Here is a 24,007-nt window from a genome sequence, read left to right as displayed (position 1 = left end):
AGGACCCACTGTTGTGTGGATGTTGTGGGGAGATAAATCAATCTCCCAAGCAGTGATCCGGCTCCAGCGGGTCCCGTCCTGCAGCTGTCACAGCAGATGGGAGTATGCAGGGCTGGCCGAGAATACATACAGTCACTTCTGGGAGGGGAATATGAGGTGGTGCTAGGACCTCGTACTTGACGTGATGCAACGGGAAGTTGCATCATCGATAGGCCTAACAAATGTGTTCCAAAGTTGGAACACATTGTAGGGGTGGGAGAAGATGGATATCGGGTTACATTTTAATGAATGACCCAGTACATTTAATCCCACTGCACTGGGGAGACACGGACCTGGCAGAAACCAACCAACACATCATAAACAATACTCATAATACACGCTGACATACAGAAAAACAATATGAAAATACTGAAAAAAAATTATAAAAATACTGAATTTTTTTATAAAAATACGGAAAAGGAAAAAAAATAAAAATACAAGCTGAGAGCATATCATCTATCCATCTAATTCATCATAATGGATTTACAAATTAACCATAACAGAACAAATTGACAAATTGTCTCTCCTTTCTGAGGGTTGAACCCTTGCCAGTGCTTGAAAGGCTAAGGAATGTTTTTTTATAATCATGGTATTTGGTAAAGTGTTTAACCACAAGTTTTTCTGTGACTCTGTCATGTATTTCAGATACATGATCTCTAATCCTTTTCCAAAAATTAAGTTTCATTTTCTCATAATATTGTCCACATTCACATGTGAGTAGGTATACTATACCTATAGTTTTGCAATTCACAAAGTGATTTGCCTCAAAACTCCCTCCACTTGGGAGTGTCACTGACCTACCCTGTTTGACGAACTGGCAAAATGTGAATGTACCAACCCATGAAAGTGAACCACATGGGTCCCAGCCTCCTTCTCTTGAGTAGTGAGTGGACACCAACAAGTCTCAAAGGGATTGATTACATCTGAATGTGATAAAAAACCTTCTGCCTTTACAACTCATTAAGTGTTGGGTCATCCCTGGGAATATAGTTTGAGTTCCAGAGGATTGTCAAGGGCATTTCTATATGCTTTCTTCAATGATCTGCGGCTATAGCCTCTATTTATAAAAACATTCTCTCAAGCTGTTGGCTTGTTTCATAAAACCCATATTGTCACTGCAATTACGTTTGATTCTAAGGTATTGGTATGGAGGGTGGGGGCGCTCTTAAAATGAAGTAGGGAGTTGCCGTGTTTTTATCAACCCATCTGCCAGTTTAGAGTAAACAATAAATTTAATTCTTTCTGTAACATAAAGCAAACAGTCCAGACACAACAAGTAGTGAGTTTTCCCACCAGATCACCCCATCTGGGCTCTACGCATAGTACTGCAAATTGGCTTTTTTCTTAGCCTGGACTTCCAAGATGCCTTTCATATAATCCTTGTGTGTCAGTTCCGTGGCTCCTCTGCGCAGAGCAATCATACCCGCCTCTACACAAACGGCTTTACATTGTGCTCCATTGAAGTCATCAGTACCGCGAGCAAGCTCTTCATACATCGGGGCTGACATTCATCTTTCGGGAGTGAATCTGCATGAATCGAGCACGGGCCTCTTCATTGGGCATGGGGAATTCCATCTTGCGATCCAATTGCCCTGATCAAAGCAATGCAGGGTCTAGGATATCAACCAGCTGGAAACCATCCAGCTGGTTGAGGAGTTCCAACATGGTCCTCTGTACCTCTCTGTCTCCAGCCTTCTCGCTGTCAAACCTTTTTGTTCCAATAGCATCCAACTCATCAATGAATATAATAGATGGTGCCTTCTCCTTGGCTAAAGCAAAGGTGTCCCGGACAAGCTTGGCTCCATCTCCAATAAACATCTGAACTATCTGAGGTCCAGCAAGCTTCAGGAATGTAGCCTTGGTCTGTGCTGCACATGCTCTTGCTAACAGGGTTTTCCCTGTGCCAGGAGGCCCGTACATGAGCACCCCTTTAGGGGGCTGGATGCCCAGGTTTTCTAATTTCTCCTTGTGGTTCATGGGTAGTACAATAGCTTCTACCAGTTCCTGAATCTGCTTATCCAGTCCTCCGATATCGCTATATTGCTCAGTAGGCCTTTCATCCACCTCCATTGCTTTAACACGAGAGTCATATTCTGTAGGAAGGGTCTCTAAGATAAGATAGGAGCCCTTGTTCGCACCCACCAAATCTCCAGGCTTCAGTTTTCCTGCATCAAGCAACCCAATGACAGGCAAGAAGTATGTCTGTCGAGTGGATGTTTTAATAACAGCACACTTTCCCTTTCTCTGGGAATCTAGATCAATGTTGGCACCGTCTTCCTCTTGGTCATTGGGGTCCATATCAAGCAGCTCAATGACGTTGGATACCAAATAGGGAAGAGTTTTATTCACTTTGATCTTCTCACTATTTTCTTTCATTTTATCTTTCATGGCTTGTAATTCGTGTGTGACTCGCAAAACCTCACTCTTCATGATCTTTATTTCACTGTCCAGTAGCCGTGTCCTCTGGATAATCTCTTCTGTGGACATTTTAAGAACCTCTTGTCCAACTCCATCCTCTGCTTCATCCCACACAGATGACATCTTTACTCCTCTGCACAGGCCGATGAGTTTGGGAACTTGGGGCATTAGGTATTGGTGTTGCCACAACACTGTAAACCCTCACAGTTACCCTTGGTGGGCGCAGGAACAGGCCCTGCTGTGAAATATTAGATCAAGAATTGTAATTACATGCACCTGTTGAACAGGGTCAGAAAAATTGGGCCTTTGGTGGTGGTGCTGGTGCCACAACACTGTAAGCCCTCACAGTTACTCTTGGTGGGCACAGAAACAGGCCCTGCTGTGAAATATTAGATCAAGAATTGTAATTACATGCACCTGTTGAACAGGGTCAAAAAAATTGGGCCTTTGGTGGTGGTGGTGCTGGTGCCACAACACTGTAAGTCCTCACAGTTACTCTTGGTGGGTGCAGAAATGGGCCCTGCTGTGAAATATTAGATCAAGAATTGTAATTACATGTCCCTGTAGAACAGGGGCAGAAAAATTGGGCCTTAGGCACTGGTGCCACAACACTGCAACTCCTCACAGATACTCTAGATGGAGCGCAGGAATGAGCCCTCCTGCAAAATATTGCATCAAAAATTGTAATTACACGCCCCTGTTAAACAGGGGCTGAAAAATTGGGCCTTAGGCACTGGTGCTGGTGCCACAACACTGCAACCCCTCACAAATACTTTAGTTGAGCGCAGCAATGAACCCTCCTTGCAAAATATTGCATTAAAAATTGTAATTACACGCCCCTGTTAAACAAGGGCTGAAAAATTGGGCCTTAGCCACTGGTGGCGGCACCCAGAACCAAAAATATTCTTACAAGCTATCAGCATGATCATTGAGGAGGAAGAGGATAGTCACTCAGAATAACAGGATAATCACGCAGCATCAGCATAGGCAGTCTTGAAGGGATCTGACATTTCAAAAAAATTATTCGGTTACATCAGCATCAGGTGCTTGGTAGCTGGTGGTTATCCAAGACTGATTCATTTTTATGAAGGTCAGTCGATCGACCGAGTCGGTGGACAGGAGCACCCTGTGACAAAGCCTCCAGCAGCACTTTATGTGCGTTCCGAAAGAATGCTGGATGCAGGACAGGCCAGTAGCTCAAATGCATACTGTGCAAGCTCTGGTCAGTGATCCATCCTCAAGACCCAGTAACCCAGAGGATTTTCGGTGGGAAAGGTGTCCAAGTCAGATCTTACTCCTAGGTATTCCTGCACCATGTATAACAGACACTGGCGATGGTTGCTGGAACCGATCATACCTTGGGGCTGCGGACTAAAAAATTGTCTGAACGCATTGGTCAGACGGACACCTTCTCCACCGCTTCTTCTTTGACTGACCGAAGCCTCAGCAACACGTTGTCCAGGAACAGGAGTTTGTAACCTCCCAGTCTCTGGGAACGCGTTGCACAGACCTTTCTGCAAGGCCTCCCGAAGATGTTTCATCCTCTGCTCCCTCTGCGACAGCAAGATAAGGTCCGCAATCTTACCCTTGTAACGTGGATCAAGGAGGGTTGCCAGCCAGTAGCGATTCCTCTCCTTGATACCATGAATACGAGGATCCTTACGCAGGCTTTGCAGGATCAGGGAGGTCATGCAGCGTAGGTTTGCTGAGGAATTCGGATCGGAGTCCTCTGGGTCACTAAGGATTACATTATCCGCAGCCACCTCCTCCCAGCCACGTACAAGTCCATGGGTTTCTTGGGACTGTAAATGATCCCTTGAAGACTGCTGCTGATGCTGAGTGCCAGGCTCCACCTCCATGCTGAAACATTCCTCCTCCTCCTCCTCTTCCTGTGTGATCAGCGGGCATGGAGGGACATTGTCTAGATAAAGGGGGCCTTGAGAGGTAAGGAAGTCCTCCTCTTCCTGCCTCTGTTCTGCCTCAAGTGCCCTGTCCATTATTCCACGCAGCGTGTGCTCCAACAGGTGGACAAAGGGGACAGTGTCACTGATGCATGCATTGTCACTGCTCACAATCCTCGTGGCCTCCTCAAATGGTGACAGGACAGTGCATGCATCCCTGATCATGGCCCACTGGCGTGGGGAAAAAAACAAGCTCCCCTGACCCTGTCCTGTTGCCATAGTTGCACAGGTACTCATTGATGGACCTCTGCTGCGTGTGCAGCTGCTGCAGCATGGCCAATGTTGAGCTCCACCTGGTGGGCATGTCACAGAATAGGCGGTTCTTGGGCAGGTTAAATTTCTTTTAGAGGTCAGACAGCCGAGCACTGGCATTATATGACCAGCAGAAATGCACACAGACTTTCCTGGCCTGCCTCAGGACATCCTGTAAGCCCGGGTACCTGCCCAAGAACCGCTGCACCACCAAGTTAAGGATATGAGCCAAACAGGGCACATGGGTCAGTTGTCCCTCTCTGAGGGCGGAGGGGAGGTTGTTGCCATTGTCGCAAACCACCTTTCCTGGATGAAGCTGGCATGGCGTAAACCACCTCTGAGCCTGCCCCTGCAGAGCTGACAGAATCTCTGCCCCAGTGTGGCTCCTGTCCCCCAAGCACACCAGCTCAAGCACCGCATGGCCTCTTTTGGCCTGCGTACTTGTGTAGCCACTTTAATGCCTACGGAGTACCGCTGGTTCTGAGGACAAAGCACAGGAAGAGGCCATGGAGGAAGAAGAAGAGGAGGGGGTGGAGGAGAGAGGTGTGTCAGAATCACCAAAAGTAGCATTTTGGAGGCGTGGTGGCAGAACAACCTCCAACACTACTGCACCTTGTCCTGCATCCTTCCCAGCTGCCAGAAGAGTCATCCAATGCATTGTGAAAGATAGGTAACGTCCCTGTCCATGCCTGCTGGATCATGAGTCAGTGGTAATATGCACCTTACCGCTGACCGCCCTGTCCAGTGAGGCCAAGACATTGCCTTCCACATACTGGTAGAGAGCCGGAATCGCCTTCTGTGAGAAAAAGTGGCGTTTTGGAACCTGCCACTGAGGAACCACACATTCCACAAACTCACGGAAGGGGGCAGAGTCTACCAACTGAAAAGGCAGCAGTTAAAGTGCTAGCAATTTAGCCAAGCTAGCATTCAACCGCTGGGCATGTGGATGGCTGGGAGCGAACTTCTTTCGGCGGTGCAGCAGCTGGGGCAGGGAAATTTGCCTGGTAAAATCTGATGTCGGTGTACCGATAGCTGATTGCCCGCAAGTACTTGGCTGTGACACACCTAATTCTACACCTTCATTCCTCTCAGTGCAGGTCTCAGAGAGGACTGAAGGTATAGTGGGGTTGGAGCTGATGAGGAGCAAGGAGAGGTCCTCTTTGTTCTTTGGTGTGGGTCTTTTAGGTACGCTTGCCAACGAACTGCATGGCAGGTCAACATATATCTTGTCAAGCATGTGGTGCCCAAGCGGGTGATGTTTTGGCCACACAAGATACGCTTGAGACATATGTTGCAAATAGCAGCAGTGGGATCTGATGCACTTGTCTCAAAAAAGACCCACACCAAAGAACTTTTGGAATAACGCGCAGAGACAGCAGCGCCCTGCACAAGCGGAGCTCTGCGTTGTGATGCAGTCGGTGTGCTGCCCTTAAGCTGGCCCCTGGAGGGCATCCTGCCTTGTTGGTGATGTGCCTCCTCCTCCTCTCTCCTATCAGGCACCCACGTGGAGTCAGTGACCTCATCATCCCCTCCCTCCTCATCACTGAAGCAAAGCTGGCAGTATGCTGCAGCTGGGGGAACATGACTGCCAGATTGCTGTCCTTCTTGGGCACCCCCCTGTCTGGGCTCACATTACTGCCTTCCTCTAGCTGAGTACCATCATCGGAGCCTTCAAAACGCTGGGCATTCTCCTGAGCATGTACCCAACACTGTGATCAAATAGTTCGGGGGACTCCTCAAGAGGACATGGTGGGACTAGGGAAGGAGTGACTGATGCCATTGAGCCGAGGTAAGAGGCCACATTGGCAGTTGCTTTGTCAGACAACGCACCCTGAGCCTGGGTGAGAGGGGATGAGGAGGATGAGGATGGCTTGGTCATCCACTCGACCAAGTCTTCCGCATGTTGTGGCTCAACACGGCCAGCTGCCAAAAAAAGGCCAAGCATGTCCCACAGCCACGTGTTGAAGAGGATGCACCGTGTCCACGACCAGCACTGTTGCCTCTAGACACAGAGCCTGCTTGCCCTCTTTTATTGGCTTGTGACTGTCTGCCTCTCCTTGTTGGCCTTCCAGACATATTAATGGCCTGCATAGCAGTGAGATGTAGCTGCACAAAACTGAGATGTGTATATATATACTGATTATACAGCAGATAGTAGAATGCCTTCCTGTGGTATTAATAGGATCAGAAGAAGCACACCAGCACTTGTCTTCAGGTAGCTATAGGTGCAACTGTGCAGGGTACACAGTACACTAACTGTAAATACTTCATAGTTCATAGTGCATGCTTGGCCAATCATCAGCCAGCAATGCACTGCGATGTCGCAGTGAATTATGGGCTGTGAATTTGGCACGAACGACCCATAAAGTTTGCAATTCGATGAACGGTCGAACAGGTGATGTTGGAGTCGAACATGGGTTCGACTCGAACTTGAAGCTCATCCCTACTTTCTAGCTCCCTTGTCACCTCCTCCCATGCTTGCCTCCAGGATTTCTCCGGAGCTTCTCCCATCCTTTGGAACTCCCTACCCCAATCTGTCCGACTGTCCCCTAATCTATCCATCTTTAGGCGATCCCTGAAAACCCTTCTCTTCAAAGAAGCTTATATTGCGTCTAACTAACACTGTTTTACTTCCTTCATCAGCTCATTCCTCAACAGCTATTACCTTTTGTATCAATTGACCCTGCCTTTTTGCAGTAGATTTTAAGCTCTAACGAGCAGGGCCCTCTGATTCCTCTTGTACCAAATTGTAATGTAACCGTAATGTCTGCCCTCATGTTGTAAAGTGCTGCGCAAACTATTGGTGTTATGTAAAACCTCTATAATAATAATAAATGATGAATCAAATTTTTGAGTGTCTTGGGTCACAAGCTCCACGAATAATTTGAAATGGATGGGAACCTATTTGATTTGTTTTTATATTCTTTGGGGGAATTATCAGAATCTGCCATATTTTGTGGGGGTTGTTCCATACTCCCTCTTCCTTTTCCAATTGATCTAACATCTTGAGCATTCTACAGTCTGCTCGAGACCATTTCATATCTGAATCTAGATCGGATTGTGATGCACGATTGTGCCAGTATGTTTTGAAGTTTAATTTCCTTGCAAATAAGTTTATATGTTTAATGCATTCAAATTGATCAATATTTCATGAAGGACAAAAATTCAAACCTAACCCTAATACCTCTAATTCAGTAGTAGTAAAAGAGTGAGGTGTCAAATGTATTACATCAAAATTGTGTCGTATGCTTATATGGGTCAGACCACATATTGATCTAGATTGATCAGTGTAGGAGTGTTGGATAGTTGTTGTATGGTGTGCACCTTTCTTATTGGAGGTCACTGAGCATAAAAACATATTGGTGTGTTTGGGAGTGGCACCCATGTCAGATTGTGTGACGTGTGTTGTATCACCATTACCACCCAGTGTGTGAGTATTGTCTTCCCCGTCAGAGGGTGGGGAAGTTTTACATTTGTAGGCTTGTGATCAATTCATATCTATATCAAATCATTAGTGATTGAACGCAGCTGATCATTGGCTGAAATCTGCTGCTAAACTCAAGCTGTGTCCAATCACAGCACAAGTTAGACTGGGGGAGCAGGCATTTGTGCCCCAAACCTGGAAGTAAGCTAGCAACGTACATGTACATTGCCGAGCCTGCACCTGCCACCCACTCACCGTATGTATACTGGTGGTTAATTTAATGTTTGTGGCTCCCCTAAGGAGCCACAGATGAACTTGCATCCCCACACTCCTGCACAGACAGGCACACCAAATTTTTCCAGAGTCAGAGAACAGTCCATGACTTTGTTTTTGTTATTTATTAGGGGTTAATAACCAGGATGGGGATGGGAGGTTATGGGGTGCCCACTTGACTTCAGCAAAACTTTGGCAACAACTTCAGGGAAATCTTCCTATATACAGTCTATATACAGTCCCCTTGTCACTCCTCCTGCACACACTTGCTTGCAGAACCCAGCTGAATCACTGTTAGTTGATCTGACAGGCTCTCAGTCTGATCCGGCAAGGCCCCTTACAGGCGAAGACTTGCAGCCCCTTGTTGTGCTGCAGATATCAGTGAAACAGCATGAACATCTCCTTCTGTGGCTACTGATCCAGGCACCACCTCTTGATTGATATTGATGAAAAATGCATCAGGAAAAAAGTATACCTGTAGGTGTAATTTCAGCCTGATAGGAAAAACATGCTAAGTAGAAATTTCCTTTTTTATCTTCAATAAATTTTTTTATTGTTTTGACAGAAGTACACTCAAACATTAAAGACACAACCAATATAGAATTACAATAAACAGGAAAACAAATTTGTCCCTGCAATTGAGACAAAGTACTTGTCAAATGATAATCGATTTACAGTTTGTTGCAACATTACAATGGAATGGAAGGAAATTTGTGTGTGCATGCAGCGTACATGGGCCTAGGCATAAATGTTGAAGGGCCAATTGTTCTCAATTTTAAAGAAGGTATGCAGAAGGCTATCCTTTGTTTTGGAATGCAACATGGGAGTGAAAAAAGTAATTAGAGGAAAGGTAAAAATAATTTTGAACCAGTATTTTCTCACTACCAGGCCTTTTTTACCGGGTACATGTGTGAGAATTCCTAAAACTTGTAGAGGGATACAGAGATCTTGACTGAAACTAGGTCCATCTCATGAGTGATTTATAATTTCAAAGGCAGAAACAGTGTTAGAGTTAATGGAAGTGGATTACCGCATTTGGTTCCAGAGCTTGTAAAAAAACTCACCTGCGCAATTTCAGTTTCAATTTGACTGTATAGAGGTTAAGAGTAATAGATTGCATGTAATTGTTGTGTAAATACCAAGAGAAACAAACCAGGGTTATGGGGGTCAGAATCACATAGAGACCCTAATGGTGTGCTTTTGGTGATATTGGTGGGGTATTTATTCAGTAAGTCAAACAATATCTTACCTGCAAGCAGCAAAAGTATCTCCAGATGGGATATGATGATTTTTTTTTAATTTGGGGAATTATTTCATACCAGAGGAGCTAGATGAGTAGCAGACCGTAATGAGTAGTTCTTGGTTCCAATGGCAATTTCAATTTCCTATAATAGTTAAGGGGGTGGGAGTGGGAAGAAATAGGACCACTAAAATATTTACTATCATCCTATAGCTTTAAAGAATGAGCAATGATGGGATTAAAAATACACACAAAGTAATATCACATGTTCTGTTCCAGAATGAGATTTGTCTTATTGGGCTGCATAGTAATATTTTGAAATACGAGGTAGACCAAGACCACCATTGTTGTTTTAAAAAAGGCCTGGATTTTTTCCTAAATGCTAGACGTGCACTACCGAATAATTAGTTTAGTTTAGTTTTTGTTTCATTTTTTTTTTCTTGTTTATCGGATTTATTGTTTGGTTCTATTCGTTTAGATGCAGCACTCATTACTTCAGATCATTCGTAACTTCGGATGCATTTGTATTCATTACGTTCACTAACAGTTGCTTTAACCAGATTTGAAAGGAAATTCCAATAAAAATGTAAAACTAATCTATCCCAAATTAGCTGCTAAGGTGCAGAGACCTGAATAGAAGAATTACTGACTTCAGCCATTTTACCTATAATTTAGTAATACATTAAATAGCTAATAATATAATTATAATAGAAAATACGAAAAATTTAATTATCTGAATGTAATCGATTCGTTAAACTCATAGGTTGAATCCTTTTTTCAGTCTTCGTTCTTTCGGGTTTTCATTCTGTTGGGTTTTCGTTCTTTAGGGTTTTCGTTCTTTTAGATTTTCATTCTTTCTGACAATTCATATACATTGGTCAAATGAGTCTTTCCTTTATTCGAATGCTTCCGAATGACCGAATATGCCGAATTTTGTCTGAAAATGAATACGTAACAAAACTACTGGTAACAAAATATTGCACATGTCTACTAAATACACATACAGTAATATAACTGGATACTAATATTTTATAGTAAGGTCGTTTCCTTTCTCTGGTCTACTCTATTGCCCGGGCTGGACTTATGGGTGTATGGATAGAACTATCTGATCAATCGGGTAATCAAGACTCCATACACACAGGGATGGTGAATCAAGATTACAATGGTTTAATGGGTTTGCATACTTCTTATACACTTACAGCCAACCTCCCTCGTATCAGCCAATGAAACTGAAGCGAAAACATTATACATTATACAACTTAAGTGTCATAGATAACATATCTTGCCTGGAGACAACTCTCAGGCCATATCTAAATATACATATAAAACCACGTATGTTAGGCAGTCTGCCAGTAATGCAAAACTTGAATACAGGCAATAGATAACTTGTTAAACTGATCACATGTATATCCTGCCTCAGCACATAGCTCACATCCTTGCATCTAGCTTTTGCATGCAAACTACATTTCTAATTTTCTGCATATCAAAGCAAAATACAGTCCTTTATATATATATATAACATATTACAATGTTTTAAAGCAGTACTCTAATGCCTTACAATCCCTCCTTTGATCATAACAGACTATAAGTCTGTATTGATCACCAATATTATTCATTATACCACCTATGTTTTGTGTAAAACATAGCCATCACCGGTTGTGGTTCTTCAGAGGGGTTTTTCCCAAAAAATGGGTTGTCCACCCGCATCCCACAAGAACAAAGAAACATATTGTGCATGTCACAACTAATGATAACAAACATATTGCAAGGGTTTTGTTTTTCTTCCTTCTAGGGGGGTGGCTAGGGGGAAAGAGGATATGGAAAGTTACTTCATCAGTCTTGGGAATAGGTGGGGAACTAGACTCTAAAGGGGAATAGCTGTTGGAAGGGTCAAAGTTCCATTCATCAATTGGGGGGCGAGTCTCTTCTCCTGCAGTCAAGGTGCTTTCTTTATACTTGATGCATGAATTCATTGTGGACCTTGGTCCGTCAAGACAGCTGTTCTTGAGACTTTCAATACTTCAAAAGGTTCCTGGAATATCGGGCCTGTGTGTTTCCTTGCTGCTAGCTGCTTGACCAACACCCTGTCTCCTGGTATAAAAGGGTGTGTTGGCTCTGTGGAAAGAGGAGGAAAGGTCACAGCTACTTTGTCATAATTCTCAGTAAGACTACTTACCAATTGTTTCACATACTTTTCCTGTAAAGAATATAAGTTAGGTTCCTCTCCTATCTCTAATTGTCTCTTCTGTGCTGGTTTTCCCATTAATATCTCATAAGGGGATAGGCCGCTTCTCGATTGAGGTGTGGTGCTGATCTGGAAAAGTACTGCAGGAAGGAATACTAACCAGTTCTTTAAAGCAGTGTTTCTCAACTCCAGTCCTCAAGGCGCCCCAACAGGTCATGTTTTCAGGATTTCCCTCAGATGAAACGGCTGTGGTAATTACTAAGGAAATGAAACTGATCAAATCACCTGAGCAAAATAATGGAAATCCTGAAAACATGACCTGTTGGGGTGCCTTGAGGACTGGAGTTGAGAAACTTTAAAGTACCCCCTGTTGCCTTTTTTAATTTTTCCTTAATATTTCTGTTCATCCTTTCTACTACTCCTGCACTCTGGAGGTGATAAGGAATGTGTAATTTCCATTGAATTCCTAACACCTGCATTAGCTCTTTAGTGTATGTGGTGAGGGAGAAGGAGCACTTTTAACAATGCATCTACATGCTGTTGATTGGCTATTGGCTTATTGTCAGCAGTTTTAAAACCTCTGTTTTGCCAGATACATCCAAAATCGTAAATAACGCCAAAAGCATATCTGCTATCTGTATAAATATTTACATCTTCACCCTCAAAGAATTGACACGCTCTTGTGGGAGCAATCAATTTTGCTTGTTATGCTGAAGTTGCTCGCAATGGTTTTGATTCTACTATAATGTCTGGGAGCATGACCACTGAATATCCAGTCTTGTATGTGTGATCATCAGGGCGAGTACAGCTACCATCTACAAATACATGTAGGTATTCAGGGTTGGGGGTGTCCTTTAAGTCCTGTCAGGGTGAAGTAGATTCTAGAAGTTGTTGGTTACAGTCATGCTGAGGGGTTGGGTCATCCTCAGAAAGATGTAAAAGACAGTGTAGAAACCTAACTTGTGGTTTTGTTTCTGTTTTGAAAAGAATAACCTCATATCCACTTGTACGCTGTGCTGTCATGTGCTGTGTACTCATGTTCTGCATAAGATGAAGCACCAAGTGTGTTGTGTATAGTTTTGTGGGTCCTCCCAGGGTGATTTTAGATGCCTCTTTTACAGCCATTGCACAAGCCACGAGAGCTTGAAGGCAAGAGGGCATGCCTTAGACCTGTACGGGCAATTTCTTTGATAGATATGCGACTGGCCTCAAAACCCCACCATGATGTTGGGCTAGGATGCCTGCAAAAGCAGGACCCAACACTACACAATAGAGAACAAATGGTTTATTATGGTCAGGAAGACCTAATGCGGGTGCTTTTGAAAGGGACGCAGTGAGGGTTGTGAATGCATGCAGCATTTCTTCAGTCCAATCAACAAATTTAGAGGAGCCCGACAATGTAGCTGCACTAAGGATCAAGTCCCAATGTGAACATCAGGTATCCATTGTCTGCAGTAGACAATCGAGCCAAGGAAAGAGAGAAGAGCGGATTTCGCCTTCAGGGCGACTCGAGCCGGTGATACTAGGCGCTCACCCTGTTTGATAATACACCCCAAATACTCAACCTGTGACCAGCACCACTGGATCTTCTTCTGAGACGCCAAGTGACCTTTCGAGGCGAGGTGATGTAAAAGGTGCTCAGAGTCTGACTCACACTGTCCCTGGCTCTCACTACACAGCAGTAGGTCATCTACATATTGGAGCAGTATGGAATCCTGAGGGGGTGTCCAATCATCAAGGGATCTTTTCAATACCATAGAGAAGGCTGCAGGGCTATCCACAAATCCTTGTGCAAGCCAAGTCCAGGTCAATTGGCCCGATCCCCATACAAAAGCAAAAATCCCTTGTGCATCTTTTCCAACGGGCACACTAAAAAAAGCATTTGAAAGGTCTATGACTGTATAAACACAGGAATCAGAGGGGATAGAACCAAAAATTGAAGTAATGTCTGCCACTAAAGGTGCTTTGTGCACCAGGTTAATGGGAGTGTTCCACGGACTAACTATTTCCTTTAGTATGCCTTCCTTCTTGTATTCTTCAATCAATGGTTTAATGTCCTGTATTTTTTCTTCTGCAAGGTGATATTGTTTTTGAAAGTGTTGTACTGTGTTTGGTTTGAAAGAGGGGGAATAGGGTATGCAGTTGAGGCGACCCACAGAGGTTTTGTCCTTTGCCCAAATTGGGTGGTTTTCTAAAGGGCCATGTAAGAGCATGTAGTGTCATCTAAAGTCTTGGTATTTTGGATTGGTCAAGTCACATAGTGGAGATTTCACTGTCAATCCACCTTCTTGGTCAAACTTTATACTGATTCTTAAAACAGACATCAGGTTCTCTTTGGAGATCCTCTGAACCCATCCTGGCTCCTGTACAATATCTCTTCAGAAAAGCTGCTGCAGCTCTGGGATCCTTTCTAGGTTTAGGGCAGGTATCTCTTATGTCTTTAATCATACCGACAGGGAGGGGTATTTGAACTTGGGTGTTCCCTATGGTTATTAAAGGTAAAATCTTTCAGGTTCCCTGAATGGGGTCCTGCTTCTCCCTGTCTTCCCCATCTTCTTGTCCCTTTCCTTTTTCAGAACGGAGAACCATTTGTCACTCTCGTTCTATCTCTTGTAATATCTCTGTTACTTCCTCCGTTTTTTTTCTTTTCCTTCTCTAACCTTTCTTTTTCCCTTTTTTCCTCCCTTTCTTCCTTCTCTCTTTCCTTTCTTTCTATATCCACTCTTCTTACCTTTTCTTCCCATTCCCTATCATATCTTTCTTTCTCTTCACCTATGTGTAAGGTTGCAACCAACGTGGCATCATCTAAAGAGGGATAAATGCCTTTGTTTTTCACCATGGCATATGGGGGAGGACTGTAAGTGAAAGCTGGGGGGGCTGAGGATTTACATGGTAGTGGGTCAGGAAATCTACTCCTATATTCTTTTAATGCTTTAGACCATATCTTACAACATTTTGACATATATTTACAATCCCAGGAACTCGGGGGATAATTATGTCGACTGTGTGTCCCACAAATTTTCATTACCTCCTCCCAATCTTCATCAGAACAGTGTCCTAATGATCCCAGACCCCAAAGGTGCAACTGATGTGCACGGGTCTGTACATTTTTCTAAAACGGGTCGACATAATTGGTTCCACAAGTGCCCTTTACAAAATCATATGGGGGAGGCTAGTTCCGCCCACCTTCGGGAGCCTCCTTACCCGTCTTATTTCTATAATTATTTAAAAATATCCTTAATGTCACAATGTAACAAAGACCTGGGGCAGTCCCGGTAAGAGTCTCCCTGTCTGGCAATTACACTTATCACTCCTTTTACAGTTAGACCTTTTCAAAACACAAAGTTATTATGAATATTAAATCTCAAGGTTTGAACCCTTGGAGTACCCTCTCTGAATAAGGGTCCTTTTCCTAGTCTTAGATGATAACCTCCTGGCACAGTTGCTACAAGATATGTGCGAGGACCATTATAACAGAATAATAAACCAGTAACACAATCGGGACACCTTTGAGACATTTATACACCCGACAATGATAAAATACCTCTATATAACATTACATCAATACATAACCATTCACATATTAACCATCACCAGAGATAATATTTGATAGTGTGCACACAACTTTTAAAGCTCCATACACCCGTCCTGTGATCAAGAAAGCATCAAGAGCTCTCTGTAGCAATTATTTATAGTCCGGCCATCCTAGCGGGACTCCAACATATATATATATAAACTTGTTCTGTTCGACCTGTAACCCCAGGAAAGCCATCCTAGCAATCGTCAAGGGGTAAATCGTGACAGGATAAGTGAAAAAGCTTTGCAAAATAAATTTACAAAGTTCCACTCACCTGGCAGTCAAAAGACCCTACTTCTGGTACCATTTCTGTTAGGTCGTTTCCTTTATCTGGCCACCTGCTCTATTGCCCAGGCTGGACTTCTAGGTGTATGGATAGAACTCTCTGATCGATTGGGTAATCAAGACTCCATACACACAGGGATGGTGAATCAAGATTACAATGGTTTAATGGGTTTGCATACTTCTTATACACTTACAGCCAACCTCCCTCATATCAGCCAATGAGATTGAAGCAAAAACATTGTATATTATACAACTTAAGCATCATAGATAACATATCTTGCCTGGAGACAACTCTCAGGCCATATCTAAATATACATATAAAACCATGTATGTTAGGCAGCCTGCCAGTAATACAGAACTTGAATACAGACAATAGATAACATGTTATCTATTGCCTAGCATCAAATGTCAAACTGACCACACGTATATCCTGCCTCAGCACATAGCTCACATCCTTGAATCTAGCTTTTGCATGCAAACTGCATTTCTAATTTTCTGCATATCAAAGCAAAATACAGTCCTTTATATATATAACATAATACAATGTCTTAAAGCAGTACTCTAACTCCTTACAGTAAAATTGATCCAGGGAATAACAGATCACCTGTTGGCGGGTCAGGAAGGATTTTTTTTCCACTGCTGGAGCAAATTGGATCATGCTTTATGGGGTTTTTTGCTTTCCTCTGAATCAACTATGGGTATTGGATAGTATATATGGAGGTTTTCCATTTGCGTGTGTGTTTTTCTTCTTTTTTTTGTTAGTTGAACTGGATGGACCTGTGTCTTTTTTTAACCAGATTAACTATGTAACTATACAGCAGAACATCACTGACTTTGACATACATGGTCCTATTTTATTCCAAAATATAACAAGATGTTTGGTTCTGTGGAACCTTTAAGTGAAATTGAGGAAGTTGATGTTTACAAAGGTTGGGGTAGGAACTTGAAGAAAATTTTCTTGAACAGGAAAAAGGATGTGGTGGTTTGACTCATATACAGTGTTGCAGCTGTTTATTAAAAACCCCTGGTAGGAAAGTCTCAATGAACTTTGGGATCCACCCCCCTCTTGCCCTGCAGTCATACGGACCCATGTCATGCTGACACACTTATTGCCAAAAATGAACCACTTAAGGGCCAAGCCTCTTTTTGATATATGTTGTTTACAAGTTAAAAACTGTTTTTTTTTGCTAGAAAATTACTTAGAACCCCCAAACATTATACATTTTTTTTCTAACAACATAGAGAATAAAATGGCGGTCATTGCAATACTTTCTGTCACACCGTATTTGCGCACTTCCCTCTCACTTTCCCTTCTTATCCTTCCCTTCACTCTCCTTTCCCCCCTTTTTAATCCCCTTTCCCTTTTCCTTTCCTTCTCCCCTTCCTTCCTCTTGTTCTCCTAACTATTTTCCATCACTTTTGACACTTCCTCACTTCTTTCCCTTTTTCCACACTTTTCACATCAAGCTCACCCCCCTCCTCAATAGTTACTAACACTCACTCTAATTAACATTCACAACCTTATTATTACATTATATTTTATACACAGAGGGGTCCGCCCTGTGTCTCCTTTAGCAGGGCTTGGCGGGGTATCCCCATAGGCTCCCCCGGCTCACCGTCCCTCCTGGACTGACATGCTACACATGCAACCTGAAGGTATTAATAAGTTTAATCTCCGTATGCCAAACTTGGACATCCATCTTTCTCTCCCTCTCTCTGTATGGAATATTCCTGTGTCTAGAGGACATAAATAAACATGACTTGTAACTGCATCTTTGTCTAAAAAATATCTCTCTGTTGTTATATCAGTATTTTGTACCAAGGGGTAATTACAAATGCCCTACAATGATGTTTTATATATGCATTATTAACATTTTACTCAATATCATTTTACGATATAGCTAATTTCATAATTTTGTATCTCTAGGACATCTTTAGTATTTACATCCTGTTTGTGCCATTCTACAAGGCCCTGAGGAAGCGGGGTTCCTGCGAAATGCGTAGTCCACACCTTTGATGCTCTATACCAGAACTCGCACAACCTGGATCAACCAAACAGTAAACTGTACTCTCTTTCAGATTGTAATGTTTTAAATATTCCCATCCAAGGATGGTGAATAAAGTATCTGAATTTTTGCCAAGTAATAGAAATTTGGGATCTGGTAAAAACTTTTTTGGAGGAAAGAGGCTTCTATCTTATTATATAAACACTGCCCTCTGATTCCATAACCTATACTTGAGAAAGGAAAGTGGCTATCATACCGTCATAGCATGCACCTCAGAAATGAGTCACATTATAGTGACGTCACAGTCCTGAGCCATGCTGTTTGCCTTCCAAGCCTCGTTCTGGATCCTCACCGCACGGCCGTTTCCCATCATTGCGGACACGGGACGGGAATCGTAAAGCTGCAGTGCAGCTTGTCACAGGCTCTGGCGCTTCACTGCCCTTATCCTCCCTGGAATCTACATCCTGCACAGTGGACTTTCTGTAATCCTACCTCACCCTCTCTGGGTTTTGATGTGCTGCACCTTGTCAGCTAAAAGGACTCACTGTGACTTGTAGTTCCACCTTATCCTCCCTGGGATCTGATGTGCTGCATCTTTCAAGTAAGAAGTAGACTCACTGTGACCTGTAGTCCCACCTCCTCAGCCTAGAGATGCACCCAAACTCAACTTTACTTCTTTCCATGTGAGTGGATATTGTTTTTTATAATAAATTGTTTATGATACATACTCAGAGTACGCCCCTCTTCTTGTTTTTTTCTCTTTATATTGTAGTGTCTAGTTTAAGAATAATTTCTTATAATGACATTTATACAATAACTAAATGAACATTCTCCCCAGCTAGATTGAAGCCCATGCAAGTGATCACACAAATGGGCACCAAACCCCAAGTGTATTACTTGAAATAGCTACTAAAGCAACAGGTAAAAGAATTTAGTGAGATATGTATTACAGGCCAGTAAAAACCCATACATGTGCTTAGCTCAGAGGTCAGAAATGGCTTTAGACAGAATACTATAGAAAAAAAATGTAGTAAACTCAAAACCAAAAAAAAGTATATATTGCTCCTGTCAGGCCTTACAAGTGGTGATTGCATTAAATTTCTTTTTTTTTTTTTTTTTCTGGCCTTTTTCCTTCATTTCATCTGGTAATCCTGCAAATAACACACTTCATGTCTATGTTTTTTTTTTCTCCACTGTCTATGTGGAGACAACCATTATTGTTACACAAGTTGGACTTCAAACGTGTCTTCCTTTGGTCATAAAATGATGGATTTATGGGACTAGTAGTTAACACAATGAAGATACAGTTTTTCATACTTTTTTTAAGCTCAAAGGATGTGACAAAGACATTGAATTTCTGTCAATATGCAGGTATTTTTAATACTTGCTGAAAATGTTTTTAGCCTGAAAAGTAAAAACCAATGAAGCCACCAAATCTAAGGATTGGTAAGTTGCAATATATAGAACTATGGCTGTGGGTTGAGTTAAGCTTTAATGTTTCTATAAATGCATATCTGTGGATTACTGCTGCTTGTATATTGCATTTGTATAGTTTAGATGTTTTCTCAGCAAAACAGTTTGACATTGGGGAACTATTTTTAAATAACACTTTTGGAAATGGTTTTAGAACATCACATTATGATACTACAGAGAACACTATTTTTGCATAGACAGCATGTCTTTTCTTGGTATAATCTTGGACATGTGCAAGCACATTATGCTTTGCATTGATTGCATCTGTTATTTTGGGCCATTATATATGTTAACAAGGAAAAGACAAACGGAAGCTTTATTAGTGTTGCTGATGCTAAATATTTAGCCTTTAAGGCTTAATATACATGGGACATTTTGAAACCTCTCCTAAACAACTTAAGTTGACGGATAGTAACCGATGTTTAAAAATGTCAGTTTTCATGTATTTACATGCCGTGTTTAACTGCTTTTAGCTGCGTTTGCGTTTAGGAGCGTTTTTTTTTTTCAAACAGCCAAAAATGTATCTCTATTAAAAATGCCTGTAAAGGAAATGCAGCTAAATGCAAGTTACCACTTTACACGTGTTTACAATCTGTTTCAGGCATTTGGCGTTTCAAATGCCTCTGAACATCCGTCCTGAGTGCATTTTTTTGCTTTCCAAAATATGCTTCTAAACTCAACTGCCTAGAAATAACCCTGTGTACTGATAAGATAACAAAGAGGAGAGTTCAGGGGCAGCTGAAAAGAGGCCCAACTGCTCCTAAATGTCCTTTTACCAGCAGCAGTGTACACGAAGTCTAAAAATATGCTATCACTAAGAGATAACTATTACTATATGATGTTGGATAAACAAAGAACAGAAGTAACCATTCTACCAGATTTTTATACTGTTAGCTGCCTGTTTTTGTAACAAGGGTATTTACATTTTGTTTGCTCTTATTATATTAATCTTCTATATGCTCATGCATATAAATAAACAATACAACTTTAATCAGTAAAGCAAATGTTAAAGCCCAACTGAAGTCACAAAAATATACAATTGCAGGGGCACGCTGGTGATGTAGCGGCCATAAGTATTAGATGCCGTAGATCAAAATTCTGCAAGAGAGAGACTAGATTTAATCCATTGATGGTAGGTCTGATAATCATTAGACATGTATTAGAGACACTGTTGTTATGGTACAACTACAAGCAAGGTATTACAATCCATAAGAACCTATCATGTTTCACTGTACACAATGCCTTAAAGCACAACTATGGCCCCCATTAATAAAAAAAAAAATACAATTGTGTGTAAAAGTATTTGCCCCTTCCTGATTTTTTTATTTTTTGCATATTTCTCACACTTAAATGATTCAGAGCATCAAACAAATTTTAATATTACACAAAGATAAGTAAATCCAAGATGCAGTTTTTAAATTATTATTTCATTTATTAGGGGAAAAAAGCGGTTCAAACATGCCTGGCCCTATGTGAAAAAATAATTGCCCCCTCCCATGCTGAATCATGAATGAACTGTGATTAACCACAATTTTTTGGAAAGCTGAGTTAAATTTCACTTGCCATACCCAGGCCTGATTACTGCCAGACTGGTTGAATCAAGGAATCACATAAATAGAAGCTGTCTGACAAAGTGAAGCATGCTAACAGATCATAAAAAGCCACACACCATGCCACAATCTAAAAAAAATTGAGAACAGATTAGAAACAAAGTAATGTACATGTATCAGTCTAGAAAGGGTTTCAAACATCTCTAAGGCTTTGGAACTCCAGTGAACCACGGGGAGAGCCATTATCCAAAAATGGATATAACTTGGAACAGTGGCCTACAAAAATTACTCCAAAAGCATGATGACGACTCATCCAAGAGGTCATAAAAGAACCCAGAACAACATCAAAGAACTGCAGGCCTCACTTGCCTCAGGTAAGATCAGTGTTCATGATTCAACAATAAGAAAGAGACTGGGCAAAAATGGCCAAAGCCACTGCTGACCAAAAAGAACACAAAGACTCATCTCACATTAACCAAAAAAAAAATCTTGATTATCCCCAAGACTTTTAGGTAAATGTTCTGTGGACTGATAGGACGGAAATTGAACATTTTGGAAGGTGTGCATCCCGTTACATCTGGCATAAAACGAATACAGCATTTCATAACAAGAACATCATACCAACAGTCAGACATGATGGTGGTAGCATCATAGTCTGGGGCTGCTTTGCAGATTCAGGAGTTGGACGACTTACCATAATTGATGGAACCATGAATTCTGAGCTCCATCAGAAAATTCTACAGGAGAATGTTCGTGACCTCAAGCTCAAGTGCACTTGTGTTATGCAGCAGGACAGTGATCCGAAACACAACAGCAAGTCCACCTTCAAATGGTTCAAACAAAGCAAACTTTAGGTTTTGGAGTGGCCTACTCAAAGCCCGGACTTAAATTCAACTGAGATGCTGTATCATGACTATACACAAGCCGTTCATGCTGGAAAACCCTCCAATGTGGCTGAATTAAAAACATTTTGCAAAGAAGAGTGGGCCAAAATTACTCCACAGCAATGTGAAAATTATCGCAAAGGCTTGATTGCAGTTTTTGCCGCCAAGAGTGGCACAACCAGTTATTAGGTTTAGGAGGCAATTACTTTTTCACACAGCTGTATGCGCTGAAGCACATAGTTGTTTTTTGATTATTTTTATTATACTAAAAGGATATCTCCTCTTACAATTTTCTCTTACACCTCATATACACTTGTGCGACTTATCATGCAACTTTGGACATGTCACATTACAAGTCATACCCTATGTTTTCCAATAATAACCATTAATATATGTTGAAGACTGGAGATAACCAGGTGCAAATTACGCCACCCCTGACCTGTATTACCACCTCCGCGCTATGTTAATAAACGTCAAAACCCTACCAAAGCAGCCACTTAACAATAAAATGTATATAAACCGAATTCACCAAAAAAAAATTATAGATGAAATAGTGGCGCTTATCCCCAGGTGGGGAGATGCCAGACACTCTTATCCAGCCAGTGAGCTGAATACAGACGTGACTAGAGAAAAAGTGAAAATACATATATTGCTAAATATCCCAAAAAGTAAAAATTAATATTAAATAAAATAAATTATTCAATAAATTCAATATGAGCTAATATAAATTACAACACTCAGTGAAAGTGATATACAAATATATAAATCCAAGAAAAAATATATAATGAAAATTAAACACAGTAAATAACTATAAAGTCCAGAAACCAATCAATCGTGAAAAATAATCGTGAAAATATTTGAAGAAAGTCCAAAAAAAGAGTGAGGGTGACTCCAAAACTGCTCAGCTGTGTTTTCAAACATCCACCACACCTCTGTGAGGTGAATCCACTCCCTGCTGAAATTCAAACTCACCAGCTGTTAAGGCCTCTCACTCTCGTGTTTGGCCTGACAGAGCCTCTAACCCACTTACATGGGGGTTAGCATGCGAGCATACACCTCCACTGCTCCATAGGAACACCGCTTTTCTCAGGTTGGTAGTATGACATAAAAATAAAAGAAGCTCCAATAGTGTAATCTTGTTTAAAAGATTTAATCACATATAAAACAACTTGTAATGAACTCACATTTAAAATAAAATAACAAGCAAGTCACTTCATGGCAAATGGAGAACTCCCACAGCACAGCAAGCAATAGCAACTAAAATAACAACAGGCAGGCCACGGCGGACCCAGGAGGTGTGTGTGCTCACGTTCGTCTCACCCATCCGCAGCACTCGTCCCTTCACTAGAGCTCTGCTCTGTCCCCCTTCACTCCCTCCTCTAGTACTCGTGTGAGATCGCCGTGTAGCCACGCCCCGACATGTTTCATTATAAAGATTTAATCATGGGGTTGGCTAACCGGCGAATCAATCAAACGATTTAACCACACCAGAATTAGAGTGGGTGGAAGTCACTCAGCATTCACACACTTCCTGTGTCTCCGTGTGTGCAATCTATAGCCCTTCACTTCATTCTGGTTCACAGTTCTATATTGAATATATTTCAATCAATATTTAAAAAGTATTTTACAGATAAATGCGTGGCGATCAGCTTAACAATATCCCTTCCCTCTACATTAGAACGCTAACCATCATACCAAGAGGACTGGCTCTGTGTATTTTGGCGCCGGCGGCGCCATTTTCAAATCGCGGTCGGCGATTTTGAAGCTCAGCAAGCTGCAACGCTGCACTGGGGCAAGGCTGGACTGGGGCAAGGCTGGACTGGGGCAAGGCTGGACTGGGGCAAGGCTGCACTGGGGCAAGGCTGCAATGGACACTGGGGAAGGCTGCACTGACATGGCTGCACTGACATGGCTGCACTGACATGGCTGCACTGGCAAGGCTGCACTGGGGCAAGGCTCCACTGAGAAGGCTGCAATGATGGGCATTTAAATGTAAGTTATTTTCCCTTCAGCTTCCCTCCTAAAAGTTTTTTTTCCTTAAAATTCCCTCCTAAATTGGGGTGCGTGTTATACGCCAGTGCGTGTTATACGCCGATAAATACGGTATGTATTTTCACTTTTTCTCTAGTCACGTCTGTATTCAACCATTAATATATGTGTGACTTAAAGTCGCAGCAACTTCAAAGTAGTGTATGGACTACTTTGTAAAGGGATGGTGAACCCGCGCAGTGGACATAAAGACTTAATTGGTAAAGTTTGGAACTGCTGCCTCCCAACAGGCAGTCACCCTAAGATGGGGACAGCTGGGATATATTAGAAATGATAGAAGGGTTTGGCGCTGTTCCTATTTAGTTTCCTACCTCCATATAGGTTACTAGATTAAAATAAATTCTTAGGTGCACCGTGCATATATCAAATATTAAATACAAATTAACAATAT

General features: G+C 42.0%; 1 pseudogene; it reads right to left on the bottom strand.

Annotated features, from left to right (window-relative positions):
• Positions 1–1,275: 1,275 nt before the first annotated feature.
• LOC141130042 (26S proteasome regulatory subunit 6A pseudogene) lies at positions 1,276–2,595 on the bottom strand (annotated as a pseudogene).
• Positions 2,596–24,007: the final 21,412 nt, after the last annotated feature.

Source organism: Aquarana catesbeiana, linkage group LG02 (genome assembly GCF_042186555.1).
Source record: "Aquarana catesbeiana isolate 2022-GZ linkage group LG02, ASM4218655v1, whole genome shotgun sequence".
In the NCBI taxonomy this organism is placed as follows: Eukaryota; Metazoa; Chordata; class Amphibia; order Anura; family Ranidae; genus Aquarana; species Aquarana catesbeiana.
Note: the sequence above shows the minus strand (reverse complement) of the source record. Positions and strands in the feature narration are given on the sequence as shown.